A 16,110-nucleotide genomic window follows, 5' to 3' on the forward strand; every position below is an offset into this window, starting at 1 on the left:
ACTAAAAGTACAAAATACTTTTGTACTTTTACTCAAGTGAAAGTTTAAAGGGACTCTTTTACTTTTACTGGATTCACATTTTCTTCAAGTACACGATTTGCGTACTTTGTCCACCTCTGCTTGCTGAAAGGTTCCAATAGACTCAAGGTTTTATACTATAATAATCTCAGATTTTGATTGTTCAGACTGTTCTCTCTGCCCTTTTGCACAGCTGCAGTAAGAGAGGTCCGAAGGAAACTCTTTCCTTAAGCACACACAGCTATGCTAACACTTAATCAATGTCGTCATCCATCAAGTCACAAAGCTACCATTATGGCCACATCTTGGCTCGTGTTTCCTTCTGCCTCGGCTTTAAGTGCGATGACGTTTCGGCCGCGTGTGTGTTCGCAGTAGAGCGCGACCACGTTTCCATTATTTCGTACCGCAAAAAGCGAGCGTGGTTTCAGCAGCGCTCTTGTATGTTAGTTTTTCTGTTGTTCTGGGGTGAAGCAGTTCACATTTGATGGAAATTGTGGCTCGGGTTTTGCTCAGCAAATATGTTTGAGTAGTGCGGTGTGGACCATGTTGGAGTAAACCGTGCTGATAATCCGAGCTCATTGTCTGCACTTGCAGACCTTTATTACTGAATATGGGGGGGTTGTAATGGAAAAAATAGAAATCTCAGCATTCCTGAGACGTCCTCAGGGCTGAAACGACATTCAGGTAATATCTGTAATTTAACTGCGGATTATCAGATCTGCTTCTGTCCATAACAAGCTTAGTGGCATTGAGGTTAATAGAGAAAAAAATGAATTAGAATTTGTTTTATAACCTGCTCATAGGCTGAATTTTAATCACATCTTCATTCGAGTGGTTATATTTGTGAGAAAATTGTTCTACTCTCGCTAAGCTAAGAATGGTGTATAATGGTGCACAATCATTCAAAGTTTCAACATTCACCTCAGATGTATTCATCATTTTCTAAAAAAAAAGTTCTAAAATGTTGATCCTTGGCAGTACTTACAAATTAATTTTTTTTACATTTACATTTATTCACCAAGGCTTTGCTAACAACTAATAGTAAACAAAAAATTAAATAAAAATTAAATAAGAAATTGACATTTTACAAAAACATTTTATTACACAACAGTCGGTTGATACAATCCGACACCAGATATGGGTTTTTATATATTTAACAATCTTTATTGTGAACTTGTGTTGCTAAGCAGCTGGGAATTATACAGCTCAAGTATAGTCACTTAATAACTAGGACTCATCAAGGAAAAGGCATAATGGCAGTGAAAATGAAACAAAACCATCAAGATTGTTGACATTTTTCTCAGATGTGGTGTTTTTACTCACTATGAGGATCAATTTGGACCCTAAATAATGTCACTATAATATCAATATAATTTTCCATGAATAGTTCTGCATTTAAGCATCAATCACTGAACAGTACACCTCAACAATGATGGAACTGTACTCAATGGACATTCGGTGCCACCGAGATAAGGATGGGTTTCCTTTTAAGTCATGCTTTTTTGGGTTCCTTATTGAATCTCAGGGTGTTTATTCTTGCTAGTGTGACCGCTAGCTCGCTCATTTGGGATAAGCTTATAAAAAAACTAAAATCTAGGCACTAGACTTATACATTCCAACTTTATAACCTCTTTATCTCTGTAAAGCTGCTTTGGGACAATGTCCATTGTAAAAAAAAAAGTGCTATACAAATAAAACTGGTTTGAATTGTTAGTTTGTCAAGATAAAGGTTCAGCCTGAACGAGATTACACCTAGCATCGAGCGCTAACAAAGTTCCACCATAAACCCATATAAGACTGTGTGTCCGTGTCGGAGATGAGAGTTTTGCTCTGTGCTGTGCTGTAATTAAGCCTACTTTAATAGCAGCAATAAAATGTGCAGGATGAGGAATCAAGAACACTGTACAAAGTCTTTCTCAGGTGTTGAAACATTAACAGTATAACCGTGAACCACTTCACTACGCTTCGTCTTCGCATCAGATTCTAGGCGCTTAAGTGCTACAAGTCGCCTGATAAGTGCTCGCATGAAACCCGAGTCTCGGTTCCAACCACTATTTACTAAATGATATTTAAAAGGAATTGGACGCTGGCAGACTTTCAGGAGCTGCTCTCATGCTTGGCGCAAAGCCCCGAGTGCCATATTCTTCTCCGGATCGCCGGTGCCAAGTGAGGGCTCGGGTCAAGTTCTGTTCGCAGTGAGGGGTGTGAGGAGAGCCGAGACGAGGCAGCGAGGAAGTGTGACCCCGGGGTAACGCCGATCTGTCGGCACTCGCTCTGTACAGTATGAAAGCTGGAAAAATAAGCGAGAAAAACAAGCAAAAAGGCCAAACAAAGCAGGAAAAACATGTCGAGAGAAAAAATGTGGAGGGGAAAAAAAATGCTTAGTTTATCTAAAAATAAAAATTCACTATTCAATAATTTGTATTTAATTTTTGCTCTAAAAAGTATAGAAAAATTCTACAATTTCTGTAATTAATTACAATTTATTTTTTATATATGTAAATAAAGGGTTTAAGAAGCTCTTTTCTCTATAAATTTATAAATAATACATATACACATATATATATATATATATATATATATATATTACACACACACACACACACACACACACACACACACACACACACACACAGTGGTATATAAAAAGTTTTTGTTTGTCACACTTTAATGCTTCAGATCATCAAACTAATTTAAATATTAGTAAAAGATAACACAAGTGAACACAACATGCAGTTTTTAAATGAAGGTTTTTATTATTGAGGGAAAACAAAATGGCCCTGTGTGAAAAAGTGTTTGCCCCCTAAACCTAATACAGTGGAACCCGCTTATCTCGACCTCGGTTATCTCGACAACCCTATTAAGTCGACGTTTTCGAAGTGGAACCGCCAAATTCTCGCTTTGTCTTAGCATTTTTTAATCGGTTATGTCAATTCTTTTATGTCGCCGAACCCTGATATCTCGAGCACAAAGGGGGAAAAATTTGCCATTTAAAATCGGTTATCTCGGTGCAGCCGCAGAAGAACTCATGAAGTGGCGGAAAATCAAGGCTTACAGCTGCTACAGGTGTTGTATTGTATACTGGTGAATCTCTGCTGTTAGTTAGTGCACATATGCCTTTTGTTGTTAAATGTTATGCGATGAACGGGAAGCGAAAGCCGCGCTTGGCGGCGCGGAACGTGGGATGAGCAGCAAAAGCATAGAATGAACACCGGCAGGATCGGGGGGCAGGGGGGAATCCGCGATGCGCTTTGGGAAGAAAATTGCAGCCGTTGAGAGAGTGCCGGTGGGAAGGCACGTACCGGGATACGCATGAGCGATAACAACGACCGCCGTGAACCAACATATACCACCAATAACGGACAGTGAGAGTGTGGAAGTTTAAATAGGAGCTGGTGATGATGATAAACGAGCACCATATGTGCTCGATTGAAGCGGAGCTTCAGAGAAAGCGGCCGAGAAAACACCTGCCACGCTGAAGGGGGCCGAAGGGGGCGTGGCAGGTGGATTCCTGACAGATAAACATGTACTGTATGTATTTTTATAGCATGCCTTCATCAAACAAATCGCGGCAACGCTGTTGTGTAAAAAACCCTCCAAAAACACGTGCATGCACATTCTCATTTAATGACGCACATCATGTACATAAAGAAATTTCAAGCACGTTAATATTTTGCCGCCATTTTGATTTTCGTTTATCTCGATCATCGGTTACCTCAATGCTTTTTGGCGACCCCCTAGGACATCGACATAACCGGGTTCCACTGTAACTGGTTGGGCCACCCTTAGCAGCAACAACTGCAATCAAGCGTTTGCGATAACTTGCAATGACTTGCAATGTGGAGGAATTTTGCTCCACTCATCTCTGCAGAATTGTTGAAATTGAGCCGCATTGGAGGGTTTTCGAGTATAAGGCGCCTTTTTAAGGTGCGACAGCATCTCAGTAGGATTCAGGTCAGGACTTTGACTAGGCCACTACGAAGTCTTCATTTAGTTTTTCTTCAGCCATTCAGAGGTGAACTTGCTGGTGTGTTTTGGATCATAGTCCTGCTGCAGAACCCAAGTTCACTTCAGCTTGAGGTCACGAACAGATGGCCGGACATTCTCCTTCAAGATTTTTTGGTTAAACAGCAGAATTCATGGTTCTATTTATCACAGCAAGTCTTCCAGGTCCTGAAGCAGCAAAACAGCCCCAGATCATCACACTACCACCACCATATTTTACTGTTGGTATGATGCTCTTTTTCTGAAATGCGGTGTTACTTTTACACCAGACTTAATGGGACAAACACCTTCCAAAAAGTTAAACTTTTGTCTTGTCAGTCCACAGAGTATTTTCCCACAAGTCTGGGGATCATCAAGATGTTTTCTGGCAAAACTGACATGAGCCTTTATGTTCTTTTTGCTCAGCAGTGGTTTTGGTCTTGGAACTCTGCCATGCAGACCAGTTTTGCCCAGTCTCTTTCTTATGCTTGAGTCATGAACACTGACCTTAACTGAGGCAAGTGAGGCCTGCATTTCTTTAGATGTTATTGTGGGGTCATTTGTGACCTTTTCTGAAAGCTTCAGAAACGGTTTTATAACCTTCTCCAGACTGATAGATCTCAATTACTTTCTTTCTCATTTGTTTCTGAATTTCTTTGGATCTCGGCATGATGTCATTACTACTACCTGTTTTAGTGTCAGGCTGGTATCTGAACCTCACATCATATTAATACATCAATACAAAATAATTTCTAATGTTGTTACCTAATAAATGTATTCAGGCTGAACATCCACCATATAGAACACAAGCAGAGAAAATATGATGATCATGTGATCAGGAATGTCTCAGTTCTCAGTCATGTTCACATCACTGACTCCCTCTGTCTTATCCACGTTAACCTCAGACTTCTTACTGCCTTCTGCCGTGTGTATAGATTCAAACTAAAGTAACGAGTCTGGTTTGAAAATTTAAGAAGTAGAAAGTACAGATATTTGTAAAAAAAAATTTAATGAGTGAAAGTAAAAAGTTGCCTGAAAAATAAATATTAAAGTAAAATACCGATACCAGAAAAATCTACTTAACTGCAGTAACAAAGTATTTGTACGTCATTACCGTCTCTGATGAATGTGAACGCTGACTGCACTCCAGGCCTCCACACATCACCTCAGATGTTCAAAAAAACTTTTGGTCAGGTGTCCATAAAATTTTCTTCATATTGCTGGTGAAAAATAAGCAGGTAAAAGAAGCGAAAAAGCAAAAGAATAGAGGAAAAAACGTGGAGAAAAAGAATGTTGAGAAAAAAAAAAATGCTGAATTTATCTAAAAAAAAATTCAAGAATTATACATTTGTGTAATTTATTAAATTTGATTTAAATATATTTGAATACTAATTGTTGTCAACTTTTTTCTTTTTTTCTTTTGAGCGTGTATATTAGTTTTATATGTGGGTAAATAAGTACCCGAGAAAAAAAAAAAGAGAATGTTTGTTTCTGTCACTTTTTGAATCTAAATCATGCATTTTTAAATCTGATAAATGTTTATTTACTTATTTATTTCTTTTTAAACCTGCGCTATGTGAAGGACACATGGTAGATTTGACTTGACACAGAAACAAAAACCAGAGGTAATTGGCAGTATGTTTGTTTCACACGTCTCTGTGTATGCCTGTAAATCTTAATACACACACACACACACACACACACACACACACACACACACACTTGTGCTATCTTGGCCTCATTCCTCTGTCTATTTTAATTCTTTATATCATCTTGCTGTACTTTTCTCTTGGGAATTGAGATTTTTTTTCATACACACACACACACACACACACACACACACACACACACACGTCGGCTTTGTGACGTCTGCGGTCACCCATTTGCTGAAATGGACGTGGCAGTTCTCTGTGTAACGAGCTGCTCGGGCTGCTGAGGATGTAAATGATTTTTCTGAAGGAGCTGAAGGACACGAGCACCTCACACTCACTCTTCACTTCCAGCACATTGTGTTTATTAAACCTTCACAGTGACACTTTTCTGCTCCGTCTCTGGTGTTAAACTCAGGTGACGTGGATTTATGATGACAAACGATAAAGATTGAAGATTTTTCTGAAGCTTAATGAAGCTTGTGTGTTGCCGAGGTTTAAACTCTGCACTCGTTTCTTTAAGTAGAACCTTAAAGTAGAATTAATGATCGTTTATTTTTATGTTTGATGAATATTTACAACCTTCATGCAAATGTACATCTGTAGCTTTTTGTCTGAGTCTCCTCTTTTTTTCCTTTCCTTTCCTTTCCTTTTCTCTTCTTTCCTTCCTTCCTTCGTTCTTACACTATCTCTTCCTATTTTCCCTTTTCAGACATTCTTTCTTTTTGTTCTTTCTTTCTTTCTTTCTTTCTTTCTTTCTTTCATTCATTCATTCATTCATTCATTCATTCATTCATTCATTCATTCTTTCTTTCTTTCTTTCTTTCTTTCTTTCTTTCTTTCTTTCTTTCTTTCTTTCTTTCTTTCTTTATTTTCCTTTTGTTTGTTTTCTTTCTTTCTTTCATTCATTCATTCATTCATTCATTCATTCTTTCTTTCTTTCTTTCTTTCTTTCTTTCTTTCTTTCTTTCTTTCTTTCTTTCTTTCTTTCATTTCCTTTTCTTTCTTTCTTTCTTTCTTTCTTTCTTTCTTTCTTTCTTTCTTTCTTTCTTTCTTTCTTTCTTTCTTTCTTTCTTTCTTTCTCTCTTTCTTTCTTTCTTTCTTTCCTTTTCTTTCTTTCCTTTTGTTTGTCTTTCTTTCTTTCTTTCTTTCTTTCTTTCTTTCTTTCTTTCTTTCTTTCTTTCTTTCTTTTTCTTTCTTTCTTTCTTTCTTTCTTTCTTTCTTTCTTTCTTTCTTTCTTTCTTTCTTTCTTTCTTTCTTTCTTTCTTTCTTTCTTTCTTTCTTTCTTTCTTTCTTTCTTTCTTTCTTTCTTTCTTTCTTTCTTTCTTTCTTTCTTTCTTTCTTTCCTTTTGTTTGTTTTCTTTCTATCTTTCTTTCTTTCTTTCATTCTTTCTTTCTTTCTTTCTTCCTTTCTTTTTTTGTCTTTCTTTTTTTTACACGCACTGTTTGTGTGTGCATGTGCGTGTGTGTGTGTGTGTGTGTGTGTGTGTGTGTGTGTGTAATCTTCATGTCCTTCACATTGTGTGACTGTACATCTCCACACTAATGTGCAGAAACGTGTGTAAAAAGGCCAAGAAAGTTTAGTTGAGAGAAGGAAAAAAAGGGAAAGACTGTATTCATTGTTTGGGTTTTAGACGCAGAGGCCCCTTCAGTCCTTCTGGACGTCCTTCAGTGTCCCAGAGGAGACGCTCTCGTCTCTGCTCTGCCCCTCACCCCCCAAAACCCCTCCACCAAACTGCTTACATTTCCTTCCATGTCCTCCAGGCTCACGTGTCGGAGTCATGGGCATGTTTAACGTGTTTAATTTATTCGAGTAATCGACCTTTTTTTTACAATGATTAGAGTCTAAACACTTCGCCTTCACACGCTCTGCCTCGTGTTTCCTTCATGACCCGACTTTCACACCGTCTTACGGCTGCCGTACGAGTCACTGCACTGCCTGAAGGCAAACATCACAAGATCACGCCCATAAATCAGACCTTTAACGAGCTTCTAATTGCAAATGAATGTTGTTGTAGATCTGCTCAGCTCGCCGTACTCGCCTGCTCTTATCTCACCCTGATATCCTTATCGCTGAGCTGAGCCGACTCAGCACACACTGCTGCGTCCAAGAGTGTGCCACTTCTCGTCTGTGTGTGTGTGCGTGTGCGTGTGTGTGTGTGTGTGTGTGTGTGTGTGTGTGTGTGTGTGTGTAATCTTCATGTCCTTCACATTGTGTGACTGTACATCTCCACACTAATGTGCAGAAACGTGTAAAAGGCCAAGAAAGTTTAGTTGAGAGAAGGAAAAAAAGGGAAAGACTGCATTCATTGTTTGGGTTTTAGACGCAGAGGCCCCTTCAGTCCTTCTGGATGTCCTTCAGTGTCCCAGAGGAGACTCTCTCGTCTCTGCTCTGCCCCTCACCCCCCAAAACCCCTCCACCAAACTGCTTACATTTCCTTCCATGTCCTCCAGGCTCACGTGTCGGAGTCATGGGCATGTTTAACGTGTTTAATTTATTCGAGTAATCGACCTTTTTTTTACAATGATTAGAGTCTAAACACTTCGCCTTCACACGCTCTGCCTCGTGTTTCCTTCATGACCCGACTTTCACACCGTCTTATGGCTGCCGTACGAGTCACTGCACTGCCTGAAGGCAAACATCACAAGATCACGCCCATAAATCAGACCTTTAACGAGCTTCTAATTGCAAATGAATGTTGCTGTAGATCTGCTCAGCTCGCCGCACTCGCCTGCTCTTATCTCACCCTGATATCCTTATCGCTGAGCTGAGCCGACTCAGCACACACTGCTGCGTCCAAGAGTGTGCCACTTCTCGTCTGTGTGTGTGCGTGTGTGTGTGTGTGTGTGTGTGTGTGTGTGTGTGTGTGTGTGTGTGTGTGTTATATGACTGTACGGTTTTATTGTTACTGAGAATGTGATAATAAGGTGAGATGAGATCACCTGAAACCCCAGGCGGGGAGATTTGATCAAATACAACACGATAAGATATTCCTCTAATACACACACACACACAGGTATGAATCTTTATTATAAATTACCAGCAAATAAAGAAATGTAATGCAATAAATATATTATAAATATAATATAACACTGAAGAGGTAAAGAAAGTCTTTAAAAAAAATCAACACTAATAATAAAGCTAATAAAAAAGTTTTAACCCAGACTTATAATATAATTCCTATTTACTTTAATAATAATTATTATAATGATAATAATAATAATAATTATAATAATTATAATAATAATACAAATACAAATAAAATGTAATTTTTTTATCCTAAAAAAAAAAGGTAAAATAGAGCAAAAATTTATAATTGTAATAAAAAAAGTATATAAATTTTTTTCAGATTTGTATATCGGAAAACCCACAAACTTAAAAAATGATTTTTTATTAATATCGACAAAAAAATCATTTGACACACACAAGCATTTTTTTTAGATTTTTAGTAGAAGTAGTAGTATTTTTTCATTAAAATTTAACAAATTAAAGGTAAAAAAAATATAATAATTATAAATTCACTTATATTTTAGTCACTTTGCAGCTTGTATACAGTACAGATTATCTGAGTTCTAAATTTTAAATTGTCAAAATAGCTTGCTACGAAAGTAAGTACACCCCAAGTGAACATGTCAAAAATGTCAATATTTTGTGGAAGCCCCATTGTTCTGTAGTATCCTTCTAATCATGGAATTCACAGTTTGTTGCTGGGATCCTCTTCCACTCCCCCTTAATGACATCATGGAGCTGCTGGAGCTGCGTCTTCACCTTCCGCTTGATGCTCCACAGGTGCTCAATAGGGTTCATGTCTGGAACATACTTGACCACTCCATCACCTTCACCTGCAGTTTGGTCCAGTTTCTGAAGGGAGGGCATCATGTTCTGCTTCAGAATGTCACAGTACATTTTGGAATCCATGTTTTCCTCAATGAACCACAGCTCTCCAGTACCAGCAGCACTCATGCAGCCCCAGACCATGATGCTACCACCACCATGCTTGACAGTAGGCAAGACACAGTTTTCTTGGTTCTTCTCACCAGGGCACCGTCACACATGCTGGACACCATCTGAGCCAAACAAGTTCATCTTAGTCTCAACAGACCACAGGACATGGTTCCAGTAATTCATAATTCATTAATTTGGCCTGCAAACCGACTTGTTGCAGTGTACGGCTTACGTTCTGAACAGCACGAGGACTCAACTTTTTTGAGGGATCCTTGCGAGGCTTGTTCCAAATGGAACCCGTTTTGGAAAACCTCTGTATGACCCTGGCTACTGTACTATAACTCAGTTTTAGGGTGTTACTGATCCGCTTAAAGCCTCTGCATCTTTGTGTAGAGCAACAATTCTAATAATTCTAGTCTTTGCCATGAAGTGCCATGTTGAACATCCAGTAGTCAGTATGAGAGAATTGTACTCAAAGCACCACATTTTATCTGCTCTAATACAAGATACACAAATTTGTATGGTTCTGTCAAGCAGACAAAAACATGACCATGATGAATAGGACTTGTAGCTTTGCATGGCTAAGCGACGTACAGCTGTTGTCACTTGGGTTTTTCACTTTTGTTGCCAGTTATTTAGACAATAACGTCTGTATGTTGAGTTATTATTAGTGGACAGTAAATCTGTATTGTATACAAGCTGCACATTGATAATCTAAAATATATCCAAGTTTGAGTTCTATAGTTTTGTCCCTTGAGAAGATATAGTTAAATAGTTGCTGAAATGTGAGGAGTGTTTTAGATACTTCAGATTGTTTCATATGTTTTATTATAAATTATTTAAAACTTAGATGTTCATTTATTATTAAGTTGTATTAATTTAGTCAGATTTTTTTTCTTATAATTATTGCTGATTATTTACATTTTAATTTATAAATTATTTTTATTGATTTTTACAATCAAATCAAACCTTTTAATTTATTATCATTTAAAAAAAAAAAGATCTGTTGTTGTATCATCACCAGCTCCTTTACTACACTGCGAGCTGGTCTGATCCGGATTAGTCGCGAACGATGGCAACATTTCTCTGTTTCAGTGCCAGGAATTGATAGTGTTGTAGAACAGAAACTGATTTGCGTTCGGTGAGCAGTCATGGTGAACTAATGAAAAAGGTTTGTTCTGTGGAAATAAATGTGTATCTCCGTCTCTGATCTGATTAAAAAGTATTTAGCCGTAAAAAAGATTAAAACGTGAATATTGTTCAGAGCTGTCTCGGGTTTGTGAGGTTGGGGACAGACTGGCGGGCTGGTGGGCTGAATAACTGACTCACTAAATGGGTGACTGAATAAATGACTAAATAGCTTAATAACTGACTGGTTGACTAAATGACTGACTGAATAACTGACTGGCTCTCTAAATAACTGGCTAAATAACTGAGTGGCTGGCTGGTTGTTTGACTAACTAACTGACTGGTTGGCTGATTACTGAATGAAAGACTCACTGGTTGGCTGAATAACTAGCTGGCTAGCTTGCTGAATGGCCGGCCGGCTGGATAAATGAATATCTTGCTGACTGGTTCAATAACTTGCTGACTGGCTAAAACCTAGCTGCCTGAATAACTGATTGACGGGCTAGCAGGCTGTCTGGATAACTAACCGACTGGCTAGGTGACTGCCTGAATACCTGACTGGCTGGTTATATAACTAACCTGGTGGCTATATAACTGACTGACTGAACATCTGATTGACTGGCTGTCTGGCTGACTGTCCTTATCTCGTTTGCTAGCTGAGGCTACACTTTATAGATCAATACAGTATGCTGTTATATTACTGCTTTTAACGTGTAAAGGTTTTTTTTTTGTTTAATGGTTTTCTCAGAAACATCAAAAGCTTTTTTTTTTGTTTTGTTGTTAAGTAAAGACTGAGGACAATGATATTTTTGTATATTGCTGTCATAATTGTTGTGTAGGGCCACAAACGTGTCTATAAATGGCTAGATTCTGATTCATGAATACCATGATCGATTCAAATAACATATCATTAAAACAATGAATTTGATGCAAAAGGAATGAGACGCTTGCAGCCGTGATGTCATTTGTTTTTATTTATGGTAAAACAAGCAGCATTGAACACACACACACACACACACACACACACACACACAAAAGGTATAAAGTTGAGATGAAGATGAAAGTTTGAAATATTCCTTTAAGGAAGAGCGAGAAAGAATAGATAAAAACAAGTCCTTGAAGCAGTGTCTGTGTGAATGCAGGGGCATAGAGAAGATGAATCTCTGAGTGAGGGAAAGAGAACGAGAGAATCAATATTGCAGAGTGGAGGAATAGTTCTAGCTGCAGATATTTCTCCACTCTTTTATTGGAAACCTGTGTTTTATTGGCTTTAGTTTGTCTCTACCTGCACAGGTGGAGGATCCACTCAATATACCGAATTCAGGAGAATTGGGAGGTGAAGAAATGCACTGATCCTTGTGGGTGTGTGGGTGTGTGTGTGTGTGTGTGTGTGTGTGTGTGTGTGTGTGTGTGTGGGTGTGTGTGTGAGAGAAATCCGAGTCTTGCCCGAGGCTCTAATCGATCAGATCAGAGCTGTAGAGTTTCCCAGCTTCCCTTCTTCTTCTGAAAGAGGAGCCGGAGAGGGGAAGTGAGGGAACGGATGCAGCGGTCAGATGGAAATGAAGAGAGATGGAAAAATTGATTTTGAATGGAAAAAAAGAGAGAGGGGAGGAAAAAAAACGAATGTAGTTATATCGCGAATCCGATCTGGTCTGAATACATCAATCAGATTTTTTTTTTCCCCCGTATGATTTGAGGGTTTCCATAGCAACGGCTCATTCACATGGACTAGACATCAAAATAAGTGTCCTGGATATAGAAGGAGTCTCCAGTGTGAGGGAAGCTTTCAGTTTTCAGCACAGAGAATTTAAGACGAGTCGACATGGAAGACTTGATAGTAAATTAAACTTTAATCGGAAATATATGATGAGGAGTCTGAATTTTTTTCAGGCCTGTAAAGATTCAGGGAAAATAACTTTTGGTGTGAGAACACACGCTCACACACACACACACACACACACACACACACACACACACACACACACACACACACACACACAAAGACTCACACACTGATATGTATAAGAAAATTAAAACACTGCAGGGCTTCAACTTGTCAAAAGAACACACACACAGTCACCCAGTGAGACAAAAAGACACACTTAGAGACACAAACATGCACACACACACACAGCCACCAAAAGTGACACACGCAGTCACCCAAAGAGACACACACAAACAAACACACACATAGTCACCTAGTAAAAGCAAAAAAAAACACTTGGATACACAAACACGCACACACACACACACACACATCCACCAAAAGTGACACACAGTCACCCAGTGAGAGACACAGACAACACACACACACACACACACACACACACACACAGTCATCCAAAGAGACACACAGAGACCTAGAGACACACTGACACAAACACTAACACACACACACACACACACACACACACACACACACACACACACACACAGTCATCCAAAGAGACACAGAGACCTAGAGAGACACACCGACACAAACACTAACACACACATACACACACACACACACACACACACACATTCAGAGACAGAGACACACAGTCACCAAATGTGACACACCGAGAAACACACACAGTGACCCAGTGATATACAAAAGACACACAGATGTACCCAGTGACACACAACCTCTTACTCCCACACACACACACAGTCACCAAGAGATACACACAGATGTATAAGAGGAATAAAACACTTCAGGTCTGTGCAGTTTTTTGGGGAAAGTAATGAAATTGTGTATCTTTTGTGCGTCGCTCTCTGAACGTTCCTCTCCGTCCCTCTCTACGCCTCATCCTTTAAAATATTTCACTTTTTTTTTCTTTCCCACGAAAGTATTCGCAAGTCTAGACGTCTCTGCACGATAGACGCTCAGATCAACTGCAAAAACAGACACGTGCTAAAAGAAGCTGACGGCGGGATCCGTTCCTGCGTCGAGGAGACGCCCCGTATGAAGGAATTTTAATGGCGACTCTGATATTCAACACCGCAGGCTTTCGTCCACCTGCGACAAAAACAACACAATCCTGAGGCTTTTATTTCAGCTCCTGTTTTTATGGAGTGAGTCGAGTTCACGCCGATGATGGTTTCCATATTACAGAAGAAAACGACTTCAGATGGAACGTTAGGGTTTTATAAAATCGTTAGAAATTATAAACAGATAAAACAACCACAGACACAAAAATCCAATAAATAAATGCAAATTTAAATGCGCCAACTGTCTCCGTTTTTGTTTGGTTTGTCATTTTACATATATAATTATTACATACATTTTATTTTTATTTTAGTTATGTATTTAGTTATACAAATGCTATTTAATAAAACAAATAATAAAATTAGCATTGGAGATGGAGTGTGCTGGTACCGATCTTTAAGCATAAGGGAGATGTGCAGGCCTGCAGTAACTACAGGGGAAGAGTGGAAGCCAGGCTGAGAGAAGAGGTGACCATCTGTGAGCAACAGTATGGTTTCATGCCACGGAAGAGCACCACAGACGCCTTATTTGCTTTGAGAATGTTGATGGAGAAGTATAGAGAAGGACAGAAGAAGTTGCATTGTGTGTTTGTAGATTTAGAGAAAGCGTATGACAGGGTGGAGAGAGAGGAGTTGTAGTATTGTATGAGGAAGTCTGGTGTGTCAGAGAAGTATGTGAGGGTGGTGCAGGACATGTATGAGGACAGTGTGACAGCAGTGAAGTGTGCAGTAGGAACGACAGACTGGTTCAAGGTGGAGGTTAAACTGCATCAAGGATCGGCTCTGAGCCCTTTCCTTTTTGCAGTGGTGATGGACAGGTTGACGGATGAGGTCAGACAGGAGTCTCCGAGGACCATGATGATGATATTGTTATTTGTGGTGAGAGTAGGTAGCAGGTTGAGAAGAGCCTGGAAAGGTGGAGGTACACGCTGGAGAGAAGGGAAATGAATGTCAGTAGGAGTAAGACAGAGTACATGTGTGTGAATGAGAGGGAGGGCAGTGGAGTGGTGTGCAGGGAGAAAAGGTAGAGAAGGTGGTGGATCAACAGTGCAGAGTAATGGAGAGTGTGTTAGAGAAGTAAAGAAAAGAGTGCAGGCAGGGTGGAGTGGGTGGAGAAGGGTGATAGCAGGAGTGATTTGTGATAGAAAAGTATCTGTGAGAGTGAAAGGGAAAGTTTAAAGGGAAAGGGAAAGTGGTGAGACCTGAGATGTTGTATGGATTAGAGACAGTGGCATTGAGTAAATGGAGCTGGAGCTGGAGGTAGCAGAGCTGAAGATTTTAAAATTTTCGGTAGGATTCACGACGATGGGCAGGATTAGAAATGAGTTTTTTAGAGGGACAGCGCATGTAGGACATTTTGAAGACAAGGTGACGGAGGTGTGATTAAGATGGTTTGGACATGTGCAGAGGAGGGACATGGGGTATATCCCCTTGGAAATTAGCAGCTGATGAAGGCGACATTGCTGATGGATCAATAAAAAAAAGAAAATGAACATTGTGTATAGGACAAAATATTAATTAATTCATATATTCTTATTTTTTTAATGTTTAATTGGTTTTATGACCTAGATATTCTATCCATTGTTTTACTTTATTAATTATGTAAACAGAAGAATGGATGGATAGATAGATAGATAGATAGATAGATAGATAGATAGATAGATAGATAGATAGATAGATAGATAGATAGATAGATAGATAGATAGATAGATAGATCGATCGATCGATCGATCGATCGATCTGCTGATTGGTTAACGCAGCAAAGAAGTGAACAATGCTCCCCTGCTGTGTGTAAAGCCAGTAAGCTGTGTGTGTGTGTGTGTGTGTGTGTGTGTGTGTGTGTGTGTGTGTGTGTGTGTGTGTGCCAGCGACAGTGAACACTGTGAAAGACGCATCAGTTCCAGGTCATGGGGTTGTGGACAAATGATTTGTGACCCACAGCCATGACTTAATTCCAGACACTTTTAATTCTCTCTCTCCCTCTCTCTCGCTCTTTCTCTCTCTCTCTCTCTCTCTCTCTCTCTCTCTCTCTCTCTCTCGTTTTTCTCTTTCTCTCCTCTCTCTCTTTCTCTCTCTCTCCTCTCTCTCGCTCTTTCTCTCTCTCTCTCTCCTCTCTCTCTTTCTCTCTCTCTCTCTCTCTCTCTCTCTCTCTCTTTTGTTTCTCTTTTGTTTCTCTCTGTGTCTCTCTCTCTCTCTCTTTTATTTATTCATTTTAAATTTCACACTCTCACACTCACACACATGCTGATTATATATTTGTGTATAACGATGAGTAATTTTTTTTCCCCCCTTTCCTTTCCTCTCTTCTCTTCTCTTCTCTTCTCTTCTCTTCTCTTCTCTTCTCTTCTCTTCTCTTCTCTTCTCTTCCTCTTTCCTTACTCCTCTTCTCTCCTCTCTTCAAAGTGTATGTTTCTA

The 16,110-nt window shown here is 39.3% G+C and overlaps 1 protein-coding gene across 1 annotated transcript in view; it reads left to right on the top strand.

Annotated features, from left to right (window-relative positions):
- The window catches only part of robo1 (roundabout, axon guidance receptor, homolog 1 (Drosophila)), a 285,171-nt gene that overhangs the window by 136,581 nt on the left and 132,480 nt on the right, over window positions 1-16,110 (top strand).

Source organism: Silurus meridionalis, chromosome 12 (genome assembly GCF_014805685.1).
Source record: "Silurus meridionalis isolate SWU-2019-XX chromosome 12, ASM1480568v1, whole genome shotgun sequence".
In the NCBI taxonomy this organism is placed as follows: domain Eukaryota; kingdom Metazoa; phylum Chordata; class Actinopteri; order Siluriformes; family Siluridae; genus Silurus; species Silurus meridionalis.